The sequence below is a fragment of the Pristis pectinata genome, chromosome 7, assembly GCF_009764475.1.
Source record: "Pristis pectinata isolate sPriPec2 chromosome 7, sPriPec2.1.pri, whole genome shotgun sequence".
Classification (NCBI taxonomy): Eukaryota; Metazoa; Chordata; class Chondrichthyes; order Rhinopristiformes; family Pristidae; genus Pristis; species Pristis pectinata.
In genome coordinates this window covers 60812503-60828186 of record NC_067411.1, presented here as the reverse complement: position 1 = coordinate 60828186, position 15684 = coordinate 60812503, and the positions used below count along the sequence as shown (strand labels likewise).

Genomic DNA, 15684 nt, shown 5'->3' with positions numbered 1-15684 from the left:
TTATAAGATAATTAAGAATGGACAGTGAGTGCTGGCCTTGCCTGCACCATCCACATCCCACGAACAAATTCATAAACCCACATGAATACTCTAACTTTCTAAGCAGTTGAGGTCGTGTGTTGTGGGTGTTATTGAAGAAGCCTTGGTGAGCTGCAGTGCATGTACATACTACACTCACAATGCAATGATGGTGAACAGCAGTGAATGTTCAGGGTGGTTACTTAGGATGCCAATTGAGTGGACTCATCTGTCCTGGATGTTCAAGCTTCTTCAGTGTGTCAGTGGATGCTGTCATCCAAGCAAATGGAGGACATTCCTTCACAACTCTGACATGTGCCTTGCAAATGATGCAAAGCCTGTGTGAAATCGGAATTTGAGTTTCTTGACACAGAATACCGTACCCATCCACTCACTTCTTGCAGTAATGTAGTTAAGTGTCTGAAGCACATCAGTTTCTGGTTAATGATGATCTCAAGATATTAATGGAGGGGAATTCAGTAATGATATTGACAGTGATGTTCAAAGGGAAATGGTTAGATTGTCCTTTGTTGGAGATGTTCATTGTCTCACAAATACAACAATATCAGCCCCAGCCAGAATACCGTCCAAGTCTCACTGCATGAACTTATCTCATTCTCTGTGTCAGTGCTGAATTAGATCCACAAGTGAAATGGTTATCAATCAACTGCACCCTATCAGCTCTTTCGGAGGGAGGCTCACATCATTGCCTCCAAGTGTTGTGCTGCGGACAAGGGCTGTGCCTACTCATGGAGACTGTGCGTTGGTTGTTTGCCCGACTAACTCGTTCTCAGGTAGCTACCAAGCCAGAACAAAGGCAGTTTCATGGAGAACAATGAAACTGTGGAGCAAAAGACCCTTTCTGAAGTGTAAAGTGTGAGGTCTCCTACCAATGCAGGCAACGCAACCAGTAGTTAGAGCCCCGATCACTGTCTCCATAAAATTGTGGGTTTCTCTATGGCTTCTCTCAAAGTGATCAGCTTTGCATGTTAAAACCCTGACTAGCCCAGGGACCCAGAGATTCAGGGAATAGCAAATTGTCCTCCATGAAACTGCCTTTGATCTGGCTTGGTAACGATCTGAGAATGAGTTAGTCAGGCAAGTTCCCTGGGTACATGTTTGTCAGCATTACTTTCTGCTGATGATCACATTATTTGCATACTTGGATGTGAAAGCCTCTTATCCTCTCAAACAGGTCCGGGTCCCTGAGCACTTAATGTCCTCTGCGTACAGTCTGAATCAGTGACTACCTCCTTGGAGAAACTGATCTTCCAAACTCACTGGTTCTTCTTCAGGAGGATATATAACTGATGTTGTGAAAGACCAGTTTCTGGGAATAGAGGGCCTCTTGGCCATAGCCCTCATCTTCAGGTCCCTATTCCTCTTCCCAGTAATACTAAAGGCCCAGTATGATCAAACCAAAGATCTATTCTGGAACAGAAAGGGCACCTGTCACCACAGATTTCAAATGTTTTGTTTACAGGCATACTTCACTCTAATGGTCTGACCTCCTAATCACTAACCAACAAACCCTTAAATTACTAAGGATCCCTTTAAATGGATTACAATCCTACCTATTGGTAGGATTGGCAAATGGCTTTTAATTCAGATAAGTGCAAAGTGTTGCATTTTAGGAAATCAAACCAGGGTAGGGCTTATACAGTGAATGGTCAAGCACTGGGGAGTGTTGTGGAACAGAGGGACCTAGGAGTACAGGTGCGTAGTTCCCTGAAAATGACGTCACAAGTAGACAGGGTAGTGAAGAAGGCATTTGGCACACTGGCATTCATCAATCAGGACACTGAGTACAGGAGTTGGGACGTTATGTTGCAGTTGTACAAGACGTTAGTGAGTCTGCACTTGTAGTACTGTGTACAATTTTGGTCGCCCTGTTATAGGAAAGACATCATTAAACTGGAAAGAGTTCAGAGAAGGTTCATGAGGATGCTGCCAGGACTCGAGGGCCTGAGTTATAGGGGGAGGTTGGACAGGCTAGGACTTTATTCCTTGGAATGTAGGAGAATGTAGGAGAGGTGACCTTATAGAGGTGTGTGGACCAAACGTGGGTAAATGGGACTAACATGGTAGGCACCATGCCTGGCATGGACAGGTTGGGCCGCAGGGCCTGTTACTATGTTGAATTACTCAATTACTCTATGATTCAATGGAAGAGCAAGGTTTACTGTGCATGACAGATCCACATAACTCAATTTGACAAGTATAATCTTGTGATTGAAATTTATGACCAAAATTGCAAACAATTTGCCACTTGTAGCACCAAGATCATGGCATTCTGTGATCAGTTCAAGACCAGTGAATCTTAATACCATGCATTTGCAATAGTGCTGTTACATAGGAGAGCAAGGAAATGAAAATTTTTGCTAACACTCTACTTCGTACGAAGTAGTGACAAGCTTAAAAAATTCAGTGACCTCCAAGTCCTGGCCTGATAATACCAGTAACATTAGGATAAAGGTTTTACCATTGGCATTCATTTATAGTTCTCAGTGCTCAGTGGAATTGGCAGGTTTGCTTTCAAAAAAATTATGTTGTAATCTTTTTCTACTAAAGCAACGAGTGAGAGATCCTTTAATTGCTGTGGCTATTTATTCTTATCCATTCTGACGATTTTGAATCATATTATGTTGTGATAAAAGAATCCCAAGGGACTATTTAAATTAACATTGAGTATCAAAAGGCAAAATAGTTTCTGTATTTTTTAAGGTTATCACATTTTATATTGAATAGTAGTTATGTTGGGAAAGGCTGCAATATTTTGTAATGATTCCAATCTATTTCCTCTGGCGAAGAATTTCTTCAGCAGCTTGTCTGCCTAGAAATTCATGCCCAGTCAACACTCTGGGGGGATAGATATTTGTGAAGTATGAATTATGGACAACTTTGAATGCAACAAGCCATTCTTCAACTTAAAGGGGCATTGGCTGATGTAAAACTGCTCTTCCAGGAACTTAAATTCAGGACATTGATGTTTTTCCTTGCAGTTTGCATCCTTGCTCCATAACACAGCCACTGTAAAATCGTCAAGAATAGTGGGTTTTGTGAAAGAAGCAGTATTGTGGAATGTAGAACTCTTTCCCTGGCGTACACAGCAGAGGTTCTATCTACCTGTGGGTTTGAATGCCTACCAGGCTCTAACCTAGGTGTGGAGTGGTTTCTCTCCCATTGTGGGTGTTGTGGGAAGAATTCCTTGTTGTTCAGAACTTTTGTTTGAAAAGTTCATATAACGACCATTTTGAAATAAGGACACCAGCAAAAGGATCCACTGGTTCCAGTCCCAAAGGTATCAGCAATTGCCAAGTTTTCTTGTGAAGAACAGCACAGTAAACCCACTCTCATTAAATCTAACCCCAGCATTGTGCAGGATGAACCAAACTGAAAGCAGACTTGTGCTGTGAGTCTGTGTGCTGCACTTGCCCTGGAATAACAGCAATAAAGGAGCATCAACAATTGAAGCAGACCCCCAGTGCCTACTCCACCATTCAATAAGATCACGGTTGATCTTTTACCACAGCACCACTTCCCTGCATTAACCCCACATCCCACGATTCCCTTATTATCTGAAAATCTATTGACTTCAGTCTCAAATATACCTAGCGACTCACCTCCATAGGGCTTTTGGGTGGAGAATTCCAAAGATTCACTGCCCTTCAGATGAAGGAATTTCTTCTCACCAGTTTTGAGACTGAGACTCCTGGTTCTAGATAGAAGAAGCATTAACAGTGCATCCGCTTAAGAATTTTGCATGTTTCAAGAGATCACCTCCAATTCATCTCAACTCAATAGAGAATATAGAAAATGAAAGAAATGCAGTGTTTCGCAGGCTTTTCTTTTACAGAATCAGCCCGGGAGCCATTGGAGCAGCAGGTCCCTTTCAGGTATAGTGAGTGTATTTAAAAAGCTTAATAAGTGGAGGGCAACTGAAGGGTTAAACAGAGTGTTGAGTGGTTGATTAGAGGGAGTGAGTACTTGAGATAATTGGCAGAGACAAATATAAGGAGGGGTAACTGAAACAGAGTGGCCAGTGTGTGAATGGCTCAGGGTAGGAGTGGAGCGGAGCGGAGCGGAGCTTTGGTGAGCAGAAGCTGACGATGTGCTCTCTCCCAGAGAGGTAAGGCTGGGTAATTTCCTTTAATTAAGTTAATTAACATAGGAGTAGGTAATGAAGGCAGCAGTTAGGGCAGTTCAGTGCTCAGTTTGTGGGAAGTCAGGGATGGAACACTTGTCCCTGATGACTACACCTATAAAAAGTGCATCCAGCTGCAGCTCCTGATAAACCAAGTTAGGGAGCTGGGTGAACTTTGGAGCATCAGAAGCAGAAATAGACAGGAGCTTCAGGGAGCTAGTCACCTTGAAAAGTCATGAGGCAGGTAGCTGCGTGAATGTCGAGAGAGGGAAGGGGTATAGAAAGAGCAGAGCACCCCTGTGGCCATTCCCATCAACAATAAGTATACAATTTTGGATACTGCTGGTGGGGATGACCTACCAGGGACAAGTTGTAGTGGTTGTCTCTGGCACTGAGATTGGACCCTCAGCTCAAAGGAAAGAGGGAAAGAGGAGAGCAGTAGTGATAGGGGATTTGATAGTTAGGGGGACAGATAGGAGGTTCTGTGGGAGAGACTGAGAATCTTGGATGGTCTGTTGCCTCCCTGGTGCCAGGGTCTGTGATATCTTGGATTGAGTTATTGATATTCTCAGGAGGGAGGGGGAGCAGCCAGATGTTGTGGTCCATGTAGGGACCAATGATGTGGATAGGAAGAGGTCCTGCGACGAGTTAGGTGCAAAGCTGAAGGACAGGACCTTCAAGGTTGCAATCTCAGGATTGCTACCCATGCAATGTGCTAGTGAGGCTAGAAATAGGAGGATCATGCTGCTAAATATGTGGCTAAGGAGATGGTGCAGGAGGGAGGGCTTTGTTTCTGGACAATTGGGCTTTGCTCCAGGGAAGGTGGGACCTGTTCCAAAGGGACAGTTTGCACCTGAACTGGAGGGGGACTAACATCCTTGCAGGTAGGTTTGCTAGTGCTGCTCTGGGGGGGGGGGGGGGGTTTAAACTAGATTTGCAGAGGGAAGGGAACCAGAGTGTTGGAGCAGATAGTGAAGTGGAGGAGGTTAAAGGTCATGTGAGGACTGCAGGTATAGACAGAAATCGAAGGTTTGTATGTGATAGAAATGTTCTCGGGTGCATCTATTTCAATGCAAGGAGTATTGTAGGTAAGGCAGATGAGGTTAGGGCATGGATTGACATGTGGGATTATGACATCATTGCTATTAGTGAAACTTGGTTGTAGGAGGGGTAGGACTGGCAGCTTAATGTTCTGGGGTTCTGTTGTTTCAGATGTGATAGAGGGGGAAGGATGAAAGGGGGAGGAGTGGCATTACTGGTCAGGGAAAATATCACAGCTGTGTGTAGACAGGACAGCCTGGAGGGCTTGTCTAGAGGTCATATGGGTGGAGCTGAGGAACAGGAAAGGTGTGGCCACACTAATAGGGTTGTATTATAGACTGCCCAATAGTCAGAATTGGAGGAACAAATCTGTAGTGAGATAGCAGACCGATGTAAGAAACAAAGTTGTAATAGGGGGTTTTAACTTTCCACATTGACTGGGACTCCCACTCTGAAAGGGCTGGATGGCTTGGAATTTGTCAAATGCATTCAGGAAAGTTTTCTAAATCAATATAGAGGTACAATGAGAGAGAATGCAATACTTGATCTCCTATTAGGGAACCAGACAGGTCAGGTGACAGAAATGTGTAGGTGAACATTTTGGGTCCAGTGACCATAATGTCATTAGTTTCAAGTTAATTATGGATAAGGATAGGTCTGGTCCTCAAGTTAAGGTTCTAAACTGGAGAGAGGCCAATTTTGTGGAAATGAGAAAGGATCTAGGAAGAGTGGATTGGGTTAAGTTGCTTTCTGGCAAGGATGTGTTCAGTAAATGGAAGGCCTTCAATTTTAGAGTGCAGAGTTTGTGTTCCTGCCAGGATTAAAAGCAAAGTTAACAGGCATAGGGAACCTTGGTTTTCAAGGGATATTGGCAATCTGGTCAAGAAAGGTGTATAACTGGTATAGGCAACTAGGAACAAATGAGGTACTTGAAGAGTATAGAAAATGTAGGAAAATACTAAAGGAAATCAGGAAGGCAAAAAGAAGACATGAGGTTGCTCTTGCAGATAATGTGAAGGTACACCTGATGGGTTTCTACAAGTATATTAAGAGTAAAAGGATAGTAAGGGACAAAATTGGTCCCCTAGAAGATCGGTGGTTGTCTGTGTAGTACCTTGGGAGATGGGGGAGATCTTGAATAGTTCTTTTGCATCAGTATTTACTCAGAAACTGGCATAGTGGAAGGAAGGGAAACACAGTAGTGTCATGGAACATATAGAGATTAAAGAGGAGGTGCTTGCTGCCTTACAGCAAATAAAGGTAGATAAATCCCCTGGGCCTGATAAGATATTTCCTCAGACCTTGAGACTAATGTAGAAATTGCAGGGGCCCTGGCAGATGTATTTAAAATGTCCTTAGCCACAGGTGTGGTGCCAGAGGACTGGAGGGTAGCTCATGTTGTTCCATTGTTTAAAAAAGGCTCAGAGTAAACTGGGTAATCACAGGCCAGTGAGCCTGACATCAGTAGTAGGTAAATTATTGGAAGGTGTTCTGAGAGATCAGGTATACAAGTATTTGGACAGCCAAGGGCTGATTAAGGATAGTCAGCATAGCTTTGTGTGTGGTAGATCACATTTAACAAATCTTGTAGAGTTTTGAGGTTACCAAGAAAGTAGATGAAGGAAAGGCTGTGGATGTTGTCTACATGGACTTTAGTAAGATCCCACATGGGAGGTCAGTTCAGAAGGTTCAGACACAAGGTATCCATGGAGAGGATGTAAACTGGATTTGAAAGTCTGTGGGAGAAGACAGTGGTAGTGGATTGTTTCTCAGACTGGAGGCCAGTGACTAGTGGTGTGCCTTGGGAATCTGTGCTGAGTCCATGTTGTCTATATCAATGATCTAGATGTGGTAAATTGGATCAGCAAGTTTGCTGATGACACTAAGATTGGAGGTGTAGTGGACAGTGAGGAAGGCTTTCAAAGCTTGCAGAGGGATCTGAACCAACTGGGAAAATGGGCCAGAAGATGGCAGATGACATTTAATGCAGACAAGTATGAGGTGTTGCATTTTGGAAGGACAAATCAAGGTAGGACACTAAATGGTAGGGCACTGGGAAGTGTGGAGGAACAAAGGGATCTGGAAGTTCAGATACATAATTTCCTGAAAGTGGTGTCACAGGTAGACAGGGTTGTAAAAAGCTTTTGGCATCCTGGCATTCATAAATCAAAGTATTGAGTATAGGAGTTGGGATGTTATAGTGAGGTTGTATAAGACATTGGTGAAGCCAAACTTGGAATATTGTGTGCAGTTCTGGTCACCTAACTATAGGAAGGATATCAGTAATATTGAATGGACTTTATTCCTTGGTGTATAGAAGAATGAGGTGAGACTTGATAGGTTTATAAAATTGGAGTATAGACAGAATGCAAGTAGGCCCTTTCTACCTAGATTAGGGGAGATAAGTACGAAAGGACATGGCTTTAGGGTGAAAGGGGAAAGATTTGGGGATCTTCACTCAGTGGTGGGAGTGTGGAACAAGCTGCCATCTGATGTAAATGTGGGCTCACTCTTAAGAATAAATTGGATAGATAAAAGGATGGGAGTGATCTGGAGGGTTATGGACTGGGTGCAAGTCAATGGGACTAGCAGAATAAAGTTTTGGCACAGACAAGGGCCAAATGACCTGTTTTCGGTGCTGTAGTGTTCTATGGTTCAGATGCTAGAAATCTGAAATAAATGGAAAATGCTGGAAACATTCAGCAGGTCAGGCAGCATCTGGAAAAAGAAACCATTAATGTTTTGGGTCTGGGACCCTTCATCAGAACTATGCAGTGGAGAGATTGCTTTCTTTTGTGAAAGGACTTGGAACTCAGTTCAGTAAAGGGTTCCACACAGTTAGGGTTCTCCATAGAAGCAAGACCTCAAAAATAAGAGCAGAAAAACTCCCTTTCCATGATGCTTCCACAGTTCATCTTGAAGAACTAGACAAGGCTGCAAAAAATAGATTGGCACTTGATCCCAATATAGTTTCTCCTTGTCAATTTTAAAGAAATTCTCAAACATGTTTCTAGTTCCTCTACAGTAAGCACCCCCATGTTGGCCAAGTCCACTTAAAATCTAAATGGGCCAGGGACCAAGACCTAGGTTAACCTGCAGCAAAGAATGGAGAGTATTGGCGCTTTCAACAAACACCTAAAACCTGAGACAGTCAAACATCAAATAAGCAAACTCTACAGATTTTTCTCTTCACTCCCAGGATGAGAGAATTGCGGCCCCAGGATGAGAGAATTGCGGCCCCAGGATGAGAGAATTGCGGCCCCAATTCTCCTTTTGAAACAAAAGGCACAATGGTGTAGAGGTTAGCATAATGCTAATACAGCGCCAGTGACCCAGGTTCAATTCTGGCCACTGTCTGTAAGGAGTTTGTATGTTTTTCCTGTCTGTGTGGGTTTCCTCTGGGTGCTCTGGTTTCCTCCCACATTCCAAAGATGTATGGGTTAGGAAGTTGTGGGCATGCTATGTTGCCACCAGAAGCATGGTGACACTTGTGGGCTGCCCCCCAGAATACTATGCAAAAGATGCATTTCAGTATTTTGATGTACATGTGACTAATAAAAATCTTAAATGTGAGAAATACACTGGAGTTGCCAGTGTCAGTAAAGAAAGGGAAATTAAAGTACTGAGTGGGGTATCTGGGAATTTCCTTTGTCCAAACTGGTGATAGAGATGAGAAGGAGGCAGGGGAGCAGAGCCAAGGCCCAAGTAGGTTTAATGAAAAGTAAATGAAGAAATCTGAGCAGTGGTCCACAATCAGACTGCAACCATATGATGGTGGAGCACTAAATTGAGGAAAGTTTGGTAAATAAGCTACTGAACAATTGGTAGAAAATTCAAACTGAATTCTTAGACTTCAGCATGATGTAAGCCAGAGCCTATAACCTTAATTAAATGGATGAATAAGACAAAAGGTTGCAACTGTGGAAGAAATGGGTAATTAATGATAAATTGGACAAAGGGCCAGAAATGAGGTTGTTAGTATGTCTACCAGGAATGAAAAGGGAAAGTAAAATATTGAATGTGCAGGCTTGTAAGTTTGAGGAGGTATTGTGAATGACATTACCATATCTAAAGTGGAACTGGTAGATTCCAGGAAATATTTATTCTAAGTACTTTTATTCATGATAAAAATCTTAAAGTATCCAATGCCAAAGGTCAGTGAAGGGGAATAATATTTAGAAGTTTCTTTACTTATTATTTTGGGGTAGACATCTCCAAGTCACTGGGGCAGCTAAAATTTTACAAAAGCAGTAAGTCCAATGAGATGAAATCCTCCAGCAATCTGAAGTTAATGTTCTGGCCCTCGATTTAAAAGGTATAAGTGTTTGTCGGAAGTGTGTAAGCTTTTAATTGAAATTTATGACAATGGCATAACCTTGATATGTAATCTTTCAAGACTGAAAATTGTACAGTGTTCCTACATGTGCATCTAAGTCTTTCTTGCATATCCATGTTCCCAAACCTTTTGAAAGCTGCTACTAAAGGAGGTTTGCCAGATCATATTCCTGGGACAAGAGGGTTGTCCTATCAAGAGAAGCTACTACTTTAAATGCTTTGACATCAAAGAGGAAATAACTAATCATTTGGGAAAGCTTAATATAAACAAACCAAGTCAACATCTTTTTAAGAAAGGTAAACACTCTAGGCCAAAGTGTCATACTCTGGAGTGTCAGTCCTATTGGGCAACACCAGATTTAATGTGCAGGCATGTCACAGTAATTGAGCTATAAATTTTCAACTCTTCATGTGAAATTAGAAATGTGGATATACCAGTCAGACAACAATTAAATAAAACTCAAATTCAAATCTCAAAATATGTAAAGGAGGGGTGGCGGAGTCTCTGAGCAGAGAGCTGCTACCTCGCAGCTCCAGGAGCCTCTGTTCAATCTGGTGCTTGGGCATTGAGGAGTTTGCATGTTCTCTGCCTGACCACTTGGGATTCTATTTTCTCAAGTCTCCTCCCACATCTCAAGGATAAATTAGTGTAGGTAAGTGGCAAAAAGAATCAAAGGAGAATGGATATGTGCAAGGGAGAATAAGTTGCAGAGGTGCTGAGAAATAAGAAAAGGGAAATGGAATTAATGGATAAACAAGACACGAGGAATTCAGCAGGTCAGGCAGCAGCTGTGGAGAAAAGCAGTCAATGATTCAGGTCAGGACCCTTCTTCAGAACTGAAGATGGGTAAAGGGAAGTCCCATATATAAGGGGGGAAACAGAAATGAAAGGTGGACAAGAGGTGGGGTGGGCACAAGGTGGTGATAGGTAGATGCAGGTAAGAGTGATAGGCAGGTGCGGGGGAGGAGGGGAGAGCAGGTCCACTGGGGGATGGGTCAAAAGTATGGAGGCAGGCACCCATGGGGGGGGGAGTGGAGGAGAGGGAAAAATCGCAAGGAGAAAGAGGCTAGGAAAGGGGGGGAAAGAGTCAAGGTGGGGGGGGGGGGGTTGGTTTACTTAAAGTAGGAGAATTCAATGTTCATTCCATTAGGCTGTAAGGTCCCAGGACGGTTCTCCATGGATGCTGCTGAGTTCCTCCAGCATCTTGTTTTTCATCTAGATTCCAGCATCTGCAGTCCTTTGTTTCTCTAATGAGATTGATGGGTTGCTCCCTCAGAGCAGATATGGAACTAAAGGACTAAATGGCCTCCTGTGTCATTATAAAATGAGATTTTTTGCTTCAACTGGTTTAAGTCATTCAATAAGAAATTTGATCAAGTTGCAATTCCAAAGCTGTGGAATAAAAACTACTATTTGATAGTATTTGCTAGTAGTATTACTGACAGCTAGTATTTTCCATTTTGATGCTTGCCTCCAATCAGCCAGACAAAGCAAAAAAGATAATATCAATATCTGGCATTAACAGAACTTGCAGAAGGAAGGAAAAGCAAACTTATTTGCATCATAGCAAGTTTCATGCAGTGATATTTAAGTAATATTACAAGTACTGAAGTGACCATACTGTTCAGTGTAACAATATAATTCCTTCTGAATTCCAGTGGATTACATCAACATAGGTGGTATTCAGCAAACAATGCATGTGTTCTTCCTTGCAATTATCTGGAGGACACTTCAGCCCATCAAAGAATGAATACTGGGCAAATAACTGAAATACACAGGAAAGGTGGAGGCATAGACAGGATAAGTGGATGCTGGACACTGGAGCAAAAAAATGAGCTGCTGGAGGAACAGTAGGAAAGATAGCATCTGTGGAGGAAAATACAGCTAATGTTTTGGGTAAGGCTCTTCATCTGGACTGCTGCACACACAGGAAAGATGCTGTGAACTGTGATATGTGGCTGGGGGTTGAGGTTGCTGAGGGACAAACTGTAGATAAGAACAGGGGAGGAAGAGTAGATCTCTGGGGTTTCTAGAGGTAAGGGTGCAAGGGTAGAAGAATACATCAGTACCAGGGATTCCTTTAAACCTGAAATGCTGTGTTTGCAATGCTTTGAAAACCTGTCCACTCAGTCAGTTTAAATGATCACAGTAACTACCATGAAATGCAACAGCTTGCATTTAAATCTTGTGTTGATTTTAAACTTCGGTAAATGTTTATATTGTCTGAGCCCATTATGTAAATTTCTCCTTCTCTGCTGAAGACCTGTAAATACTGCTATCACAGTCAGCTCTAGGGATCTTGCTATTCTGACATTTGTTTTAATTTATGATAAATATTCATTACTGTTTTGATGTAAGATTTAAAAATAAAGTAATTCAAGAACAGGGCAGGAATGAGCACACATGCTGCATGGTATTTTTAAAAAGTGATTTGGTTTCTTTAGGAGCTCGGGTGTTCTATGCCTATTTCAAAAGGATAAACAAGATAGTGTGCTTTCCTTCCTTCCCATCCTCACCTGATGGAAATTGCACTTGGTTTAATGTACACATGTTCAGAAGATCTTTTGATAATATTGCATGAGGAGATTGCTGAACAAGGTTCAGGCATAAGAACTTGCAGGTAATAAACTAGTGTGGATTCAGAGTTGGTTTACAGGTAGAAAATGAACAGTAAGAATAAACAGGGCCCTCTTAGGTAGGTAGCCTTTGACTAATGGGGTAGCACAGGGATTGCTGCTTAGGGTCTAACTATCCATATCAATAGTTTTCATGAGGAAACCAAATGCAACACTGGCAAACTTGGAAATAACAAAGCCAAGCATGAATGTGAATAGTGATGAGTATGTAAAGTCTTCAAGGTGACAGACAAGCCAAGTGAGTGGGCTACAACATGACAGGTGGTGTACAATGAGAAACAGAAACAAAGGACTATAGATGCTGGAATCTAGATTGTTTTTCATTGAAAAAAGATGAGGTCATCAACTGAGGTAGAAAAACAGAAATGCTGAAGTTCAAAGGGACCTTTGTGTCCTCTTGCACAAGTCATTGAAAGTGGGCATGTAGGCAGTTTGGAAGACATAGTATGTTTATCTTCATCGTTGGAAGATTTGAGTACAAGAGTGAAGATCAATTATGATAGTTATATGGGGCATTGGTGAGACCACACCTGGAGTATAGTGTAGTTTTGATCTCCTTATCCAAGAGGATGTATAGGGAGTGCATAAGTTCACCAGACTGATTCCTGGGGTGGCATGTCTGCCATGAGGAAAAACTGAGTTTGCTGGGGCTCTGTTCTCAAGTTTAAAAGAATGAAGTGCTGTCAGCAGAGATGCAGGGAGGACACTTGCCCTGGCTAAGGAACCTAGAACATGAGGTCATCAAATAAGATGTAGGTCATCTAGGTTTGAAATGAGGTGAAATGTTTCAACTCAGTGTGGTGGTTCCTTGCAAGTGTCCACCCAATGGGGCTGCATAGGCTCAATTACTAATTGCTTTCAAAATAGATCAATGAATTTTTAAATATTGGACAAGTCAAGGGATATGAGGGATAGGCCAAGAAAATAGTGTTGAAGTAGATCCTTTATGCTCCCATTGAATGACAGGGTGGGCTTCAAGAGCCTTTTCTATTTATGATCTTGACAGTTAAAGTAAACTTGCACTTGTGTAAGAATACTGTGGCTGGGCAAGAAAAAAAATCAAAAAACTGCAGGTGTTGAAAATCTGAAATAAGAGAAAATGCTAGAAACACTCAGGTCAGGCAGTTTGTGGATAGAGAAATAGTTAGCATTTTGGGTTGAAGACCCTTCATCAGAAAAACAAATACTGTGAGGAAAAGCATCCAATCCAGAAAAGGCATTAGCAGCTTGATTTCCAAGGTTGCAGATTACATCACCAAGCACATGATGTGCTGTATCACTTTTTCCTGCCCAAATGTGTATTCAATATTATTTTAAGTAGTCAGTCCTTCAAGTACTTCCCATTGGTCTAGGCATACAATAGTAAGCTATCTTTCATTACACACCAGATTAAGCCCACAGTCTTCCTGCTGATAAGAGTTAAAACGTCCAAGAAGATATAATGCATGGTATCAATTGCCTGCACATCTGCAGTAAATGTTTGTGTTATAAGAGGCATTTGTGTCCAAGGCCATGAAATGAATGACTAATAATGGCTAGAAGAAAACACTTACAATGTTTTAAATGCACACTTTTTTTAGTCTCTGCCCTTGTCTCAGTTGACTGCAGCTGAAATTCTCATGCTTTTGTCAGTTTGTCTTGACTATCTTTGCACTGTTCACCCTATGTAAGCTTCAGCTAGTACAGACCCCTGCCACCCAAATTCCAGCTGAGAACAAGTCCTGTTCATCACTGCTGTGCTCACCAACCTGCAATGGCTCCCATTCCAACTGCATTAATATTTTTATTCTTAGTGTTTATTATTCATTTGAGATCTGGGTGTGGGTATAAAGGAATCCTGGTAGAATCTTGCTGAACTCAAAGCACATTGAATTTCTATAACCCTTGGCTGCAAAGATACTAGCAGATCATAGAATCAGTAATACAGCACAGAAGCAGACCTTTTGACCTTCCACATCCATGCTGGCTATCAAGTAGATATCTATACTAATAGCATTTACCAGTACCTGGTCAGTAGCCTATGAAGCCTTGGAGATTCAAGCACTGCTTAAATCTTGAGTACCTTACTCCACCTTCTCATGCAGTGTTTTAGATTACAGCCACCCTCTGTAGGGGAAAAAAACTTCCTCAAATCCTCTCTGAACCTCACTCACCTTAAACCTGTGCCATCTGGTCTTAGACATGTCTACCATGGAGAAAATGTGCTTACTATATGCCCTATCTATGCCTCATAATTTTGTACAGCTCTATCAGGCCACCCCTCAGCTTTCTCTACTTCAAGGAAAACAATCCCAGCCTATCTATCCTCTCCTCATAACTGTAACACTCCATCCCAGGCAACATTCTGGTGAATCTCCTCTATATCCTCTCCAGTGTAATCACATCTTTTGTGTGGTGACCAGAACTGCACAACATTCCAGCAGTCACCTAACAATGTTTTATAAAGTTGTACCCTACTCTAAAACTATATGCCATGGCTAATGCCAACTCCAGAGATCTTTAGACTTGTACATTAAGATCCATTTGTTCCTCAATACTCCCTAGGGCCCTATCATTCATGATGTATGTCCTACCTTACTTGGCTATTAAAATGTGTCACCTCATGCTTATCAGGATTAAATTCCATCTGCCATTGCCCTGTCCATCTGTAGTCTAAGATCACCCTCATCACTATCAACACCAACTTTCATATCATTAACTTACTAATCATACATCCTACATTCACATCTAAGTTGTTGATGTATGGTTCCAGCACCAATCTTTGTGGTACACCACTGGTCAAAGGCTTATAATCACAAAAACAATCCTTGACTATCACCCTCTTCTATTACCTAGCTAACTTGTTTTGGATCTCATGGCTTCCAACCTTTTGTCCCAAACTTCCATATGGGACCTTGTCAACTGCACTACCCTCATCAATATATTTAGTTACCTCTTCAAAAAGTTCAATTAAATGACTAAAGCAGGATCTCTCACTGACATTTAAGACCTCTGGCTCCATGCATAGTTTGCTGCCTTGGTCACTAATAGGTCCTGCTTTCCCTGATTCCTCTTGCTCTTAATATACACAAAGTGCCTTGATTTTCCTTAACCTTGTCTGCCAGTGATACTTTGTGGCTGTACTTTGTCCTCCTAGCTTTTAGCTCTATCTAAACTCGGCATATTCCTGAAGGGCCTCCCATGTTCAATGCTCTATACCTAGCATATACTTCCCCTTTATCTTTATCAAACTCTCTAATCCTTGACATGCAGAGTTCTCAAGACTTGCTATCTTTATGTGAACATGTTGGCCCATTGTATATTTGGCCAAGGCAATGTCTCATGATCATGGCAGTTTCCAAACCATCTCTTGTGTGGTCTTCCACTGAGTCAGTGGCCTACTCAGTTTACAGGCAGTGCTGATTGTTTACACAACTGCCCTTGGAATTTCAAGACTGATTAAAACTTGTGTTAAGCTTGAACAGTTTGAAGGCTGGTTCCTCTTGCTATTAATAGCTAGTATGCTATAA

The 15684-nt window shown here is 42.0% G+C and overlaps 1 protein-coding gene across 1 annotated transcript in view; it reads left to right on the top strand.

Annotated features, from left to right (window-relative positions):
* The first annotated feature begins 4055 nt into the window (after positions 1-4055).
* Positions 4056-15684, top strand: part of hacd4 (3-hydroxyacyl-CoA dehydratase 4) — a 39874-nt gene continuing 28245 nt past the window's right edge. The window contains exon 1 of the mRNA XM_052019170.1: positions 4056-4147. The gene's annotated coding sequence lies outside the window, so the exon portion shown is untranslated. The remainder of the gene's footprint in view (positions 4148-15684) is intronic.